Source organism: Balaenoptera acutorostrata, chromosome 4 (genome assembly GCF_949987535.1).
Source record: "Balaenoptera acutorostrata chromosome 4, mBalAcu1.1, whole genome shotgun sequence".
NCBI classification, from domain to species: Eukaryota; Metazoa; Chordata; class Mammalia; order Artiodactyla; family Balaenopteridae; genus Balaenoptera; species Balaenoptera acutorostrata.
This window is the reverse complement of record NC_080067.1, coordinates 50,526,340-50,532,632: the sequence shown is the minus strand read 5'-3', so window position 1 is coordinate 50,532,632 and position 6,293 is coordinate 50,526,340.

Sequence of the window (6,293 nt, the reverse complement as noted above, 5' to 3'; positions counted from 1 at the left end):
ACACTATTTCTCAGTGGAAGGGAGGAAACATAGACTCCATTTCTCAGTGCCACTTTGTTGAAAGAGAATATGAGAAGTATTGGTGCAGCCATCTTTGGAAAATATAATCTGCCACACTAAGTAAAGTATATCAGGTAAAGTCAGCAACATTGGATTATTTAAGATATCTAGTCAATCGCGCCTGTAAGAGTGAACACTGGATGTGGTTACTGTTAGAAGCCACTGATAACCTTGGCATGAGCAATGACTGAGGAGGTAAAAAGATGGAAATCACATTAGGGAGGGGAAAAAAGGAGAAATAGAATGAGAATAATGACTATAAATGCTCTTTTTGAGAAAGTTTGCTGTTGAAGGGAGCTACAAAATACAGTAGAGGCTGGAGAGATACATAAGTTCAAGGGGAGTATTTTTAAAAGACAGGAAATGTTAGTAGGCTTATAGAAATGATTTAGGAGAAAGAGAGAGATATCAATGATGCAAAGAAAAAAATGCGGGAGGTAGGTGAACACAAAGTCTTTGAGAAAGAAAGAGTGCCAGAGATTCAGAACACAGTGAAAGGAATTGGACTTTCATGAGAGAATGAACTTTATTCATAGCCATAGGGAAGTTAGAGGGTATACTTAGAGATGAATATTTACTAGATCAGTAAAAACATATTATGATTTTGTGAATATAGTAGAAGACAATCCAGCCCAAGAAATTAGCAACAGCATTTTTGATTCATGTATTTTTAAGTTTAAAATTAAGGTAATAGCCATCGTAGGCAAGATCATACAATTATTCCTTCATTTTAGTCATGTCTCTCCCTCTAATGATCTGAAACGAAACTCCACTTTTCTCCAATTTCACTCATCTTCACCCTATTAGCTCTTTAGTTCTTGCATTTCTCCAAATTTTAGCTGAAAGGATTCTAATTGGGAGTCAGCCAAATTAGATTTTGGTCTTTGGTCTGCTACTGATTTAGTGTTGACAACTCAACTTTGTTTGCCTTCAGTTTTTTCTTCTTTTGGAATGTGATTTTTAGACCACATGATAATGGTAATAAAAATAATATCTTGCATTTATGTAACAAAGGAAAATTTTAACATTTTTGGATACATCTCTTTTTGCTCTAAATTATTATGCTCTCAGAGAAGGTGAAATTTAAGATAAAACTAAATTTATATTTTTCAATACTTTACCTTTTAACCTCATATGAAATATACTTTTGCATGACTTTGTAATTAATCTTGTGGTTTATGTGTGAATGTGTGAATGTTTAACTTTCACCATTAGGTTATGTCTCATAAAACTGGAAAAATTTGCCTCCTCTCTCTTTTTTTTTCCCTTTAAAGTCCTTAAAGTCCATAACAGACACATATTATGTACCTAGTGATAATGAAGGCAATGTGTCAATATACAGAGTTTTATTTTTGATAATGATGTCACTTTGTTTATGTCCAGTATTCTTCTAAGTATTTGAAATACATTGTCATTAACGCTAACAACAATATAAGATAGTTACTATTTCTGCAGCAATTGAAACTAAGTACAGAGAGGTTAACTAAGGTCAAACCGCTAGTAATTCTAAACGCCAAGTCCATGATCTTAACCACCGATCTAAACTGCCTCTCTGATGATGGCAAAGTTAATGATGATGATGATCAAAGAAAATGATGTTGAGAATTGTGTAGCTGAGAGTTAAGTAAATAAATGAGGTTTAATTCTAAGAATAAAATGTTTACAGAAAGGTGAAGAGAGATATGCAGAGGAAATGAGCTTGCAAGTGGGTTAGTACCTCCAGAACACATAGAAAGAGTGGCAGGGAACAAGACTAAGTAACCAGTTGTCTGAAATGAAGGTGTGAAGTATAATCTCTTTTATGGTATTAATGGCTTATGACCAGTCAAAATTTGATCATTAAACAAAATCAACCGCTTTGATTATAGATCCACAAGAAAACCACATTTAATCCTATTTCTAGGAAGACTCAAAGTTAAATTGAATTAATAATTTAAAATATACGTGCATCATAATATAAATACTCTCTAATACAGAAATATTAGAATATAATATAAATATATAGAAAGAGATTTATTATAAAAAATTGACTTACATATTTATGGAAGCTGAGGAGTCTCAAGAGCTGCAGTCAGCAAGTTGGAGACCCAGCAGAACTGATGTGTATTTCCAGGCTGAGTCCAAAAACCTGAGAACCAGGAGCATTGATGGTATATGTTCCAGTTCAAAAGCTGGCAGTCTTGAGACCCAAGAAGAGCCAATGTTCAGTCTGAAGTCAAAGGCTGCAAAAGCACAATGTCCCAGCTCAAACAGTCAAGTAAGAGGAGTTCCCTCTTACTCAGCCTTTTTGTTCTGTACAGATATTCAGCTGATGGGATGAGGCTCACCCACATTAGGGAGAGCAATCTGTTGTATTCAGTCTACTGAGTCAAATGTTGATCCCATCCAGAAACACCCTCATGACAAACTCAGAACAATGTTGGCCCAAATATCTGGGAATAATTATATAAGGATTTTACTTAAAATATTTTCACCAACTATCTTATAAATATAAGACAAATATGTATGTATTTACTAATTTACTTAGGTAATTTTTATGTACACTTAAATGCATAGATCTGAAGTACAAAATTCAATGAGTTTTGATAAATGTACACCTGTGAAACTGTCATCCCACCAAAGAAAAAAAAAATTTCTATCATTCCAGAAAGTTCACTTGGACCTTCTAATCAATCTCCGCACTGTTGGGTAATGACTTTTCTAATTTCTATCATTACATCTTCTATCAAAGATGTCTTTTGCTTGTTCTTGGACTTCATGTAATGGAAAGATACAATATGTATCTTTTTGTGAATGACTTCCTTTATTTAACATAATGTTCTTGAGATTCATCCAGGTTGTGGTGTAAATTCGTAGTCCATTCTTTTTTTTTTTAATATTAAATAGTATTCCTCTGTAAGTATATGTGGCTTTTTATTTACACACTTACTAGTGAATGGACATTTGGGTTTTTGCCAGTTTGGTGTCATTATGGAAAAGCTGCTTTGACCCTTTTTGTACAAGGCCCCTTGTGGCAATATGTTTACATATCTCTTAGGTAAATAACTAGAATTGCTAGTTCATAAGCTAGATCTATGTATATATAGATATATTAATTATACATTAAAAGGAAATACAAAACAGCAAAGTCATTAATCCATTTTAAACATCCACCAGCAAAATATGAGAGCCATTCAACATCTTTACCAAGTTTGATGCTGTCAGTATTTTTAATATTAGCCATTCCACTAGGGGTGAAATAGTATATCATTGTAGTTAAACAATTATTTCCTCAATAAACCAAATAAATGTGTTGATACATTGTGTCAAAAACCAGAATTTGCAGTACTTAGTGGCAAATTTCCCAATTATAAATGTGAGTCTTTGGGGTAAAGAATATAGATCTTGAATATTTAAATTGTGAATATGAAACTAAACAATGATGAATTCACCAGTAACTAAGACTACCTTTCTGGGGGCTTCCAAAATAAGCAAAAACTTCTTTTTCCTTTCTCTTTATTTTTTGTAGAGTTTGCCATAAATCTCATTTTTTGCTTACCTCTATGATTAGAGAAATAAAAGTCATAGAATTCGGTTGTCCTTATACCAAGATTTTGCTTAGAATTTAATTGGTACACATTTTCTGACTCAAAATCAGTTTGATGATTTTTTGTTGAAGGTATTTTCTAATTAAAAAACAAAAAACAAAAAAATGAAATAATTTATAAGTAAGGATGACACATCAGAGTCTGAATTTTGTCAGACAGGAGTAGGAGAATTATGTATAGGCTTTATAAGAATTTTAGGTTAATTTTTAGCCTCTCAAGTGTTAGCTAGTTTACACAAAAATTGTATGCAGGTCAGAATCAAACAAGTTCAGTTTTTAGTTACCTAGTTTAAAAATCACCTGTAGGTATGGCATCCGAGGTACTCTTTGCCCCATCAGCAGCTGCAGGTATGGGCTGGTGGGAGGGAGTTGAGGGACGATGGCTGTGCAGGTGGCCTGGGCTGAGTGGGCCTCTGCTGGATCTTCCACAGGAGTTGTTGGGCTGCCACCTGCTAAGGAAGAGGCTGTGTCACCCGTGCCTGCTGTTGGAAGTTCTCCCCGGGCAGAGGAGATCACCAAGGTCCCACATAGACTGGCACTGGCAACAGCCATGTAGGAGGGGTTCTGGGGAGAATGATGACTCTGGAAGTGCCTGGATGAAAACCATCAGGGAGTTCAGGGTTTTGGAGCGTAAACCACTCATTCTCCTTGTTAGACCCTGCAATAAACCTTTCTCTGCTCCCCCTCCCGACTCCACCCCCCCCCCCAAACAAATCAAATGATTAACAGCATCCTTACCTGCAGTAATGTAAAGTTAGGAAGGACTTTGAGACTGATTGACTACAGACATGTTGTGTTTGACTAACACAGTATTCAACATTCTAAAAAATTCCAAATTTGGATATTTAACATAAACATCCTGATCTAGCTCCCTTGAAAGACAGGAAGATCTGACTGGAATGGCAGACACATTCAGGCCAGGAATCAACTGAGGGTGGGTAGTGACTTCCACCTGCAGATAAACAATGTTCCTTGTCTCTACTTGCCTCCAGCATGCCCATTTCCTCATATTTTGGTTCACTAATTTATGATATATATCTAGGCCAATAAGTATTTGAGTGTGAGATGCTCATCGAGAGCGTAGCTTAGATTTTACAAATTTAAAAATTGAGTCTTAAAGATAAGATTATTATTACTTATTATTATTATTATTACTAATACTTATATTTGCTATATGTCAGGCACTATTCTAAGAGATCAAATATCTATTCCCTAATCTAGTCCTTGAATTAACCCTATAGGGTGGTATCATTTTTATCCTCACTTTCAAGTTAAGGAAACTGAGTCACGGATAGGTTAAGAGACTAGTCCAAGGTCCAACACTGAGTTTCTAATGAACTGGTGCTGGGAACAGATATTATGTTTCTCAGTCTAGTAGTTTGTCGGTGACATCCTAGATGCAGTTCTCTCCTCACTGATTTAGCCCTCAGCAAAGAATTGATACATTATATCAAGCCATGTAAACTGAGGTGGGAAGAGGACTAAATATAAGGGATAGGTTAGTCAATAATGCAACTAAAAAAAAAGTCCTAGGAAAAGGCAAGTATACTCTATTTTACTTGTCTGGAAAGTTTTCCCATCTCCCTTTTCTGATATCAGCCCTACACTTTCTTGTTGACCCCAGGGATGTGTACATGATTCAGGCTTTTTAGACCCAGTTAATGCCCCATATATGAGCACATGACCCAAGAGCTACAGTTCTTTGCTGGGATTGATTTTCAGGTGCTGGTGAAGAGCAGCTTTCCTTCTGCTTCTTTCTAGGATCCTAAATAGGCAAGCTTGAATTTGCTGCTGGTAGTGGTCACTATCTCTCAAATTAGAGAAGACCTATTTTCAGGATGTAAACAAAGGACTACAGAGAAAAGTGAAGACAAGGAAGGTGGTGGGAGAGAGGAAAGTTATGGAAACCACCATTTCCCCTTTAATTTTGCTTAAGCTAGTTTATTTTGGAATTTTGCCATTTGTCATTGCCATAGTCCTGATTAATACAGTAGGAAATTAGACAACCTGAGACTCCTGGGAAAGCAGCTGACAGTCCTAAAGTCAAACTTTTATAAAGCTAAGAAATGTAATTATCAGCCAAACACAGAGACCTAGAAAGATCTAGTTGAGAAGATTTATGACTAGGGCCCAGATCCAGGAATTCAAAGTAGGGATCACATAAACCCCAAATTCTGGGAACACTGACAAGAGGAGGATGCAGCCCCCATGGCATTAACCAGTATTGGCTTGTGGGTTGAAATCACAAGTACTACTTCCCTAAGACATTAGTTACCAGGAGGTAAAAAGGAAAGCTCACAGATTTTAAAAAATCCGAGTGATAGGAGGCTGCTTTCACATCCACCTAACAACACCACAGGAAATCCATCTTAAGAGAACACGGGAAGATCTTGCACTGCGTTAAGCTACTACAATTCACTTATCTGTGAAGAAGAGGTAGCACTTCCAGTAAACACCTGTACAAACTTCTGGGAAATAGTTGAAACAGGGTAACAGCCTGCTATATATTAACATATACTAATGATTGCATATCATTTAAAAACTAAAAACCAAAGACCAAAGAACCATCTTTGACCTCCAGCTGGATTAAAAAAATATATTCTCAAGAGTATTATGGAAGCCAGCTGAAAATAAACATCAAATGCCC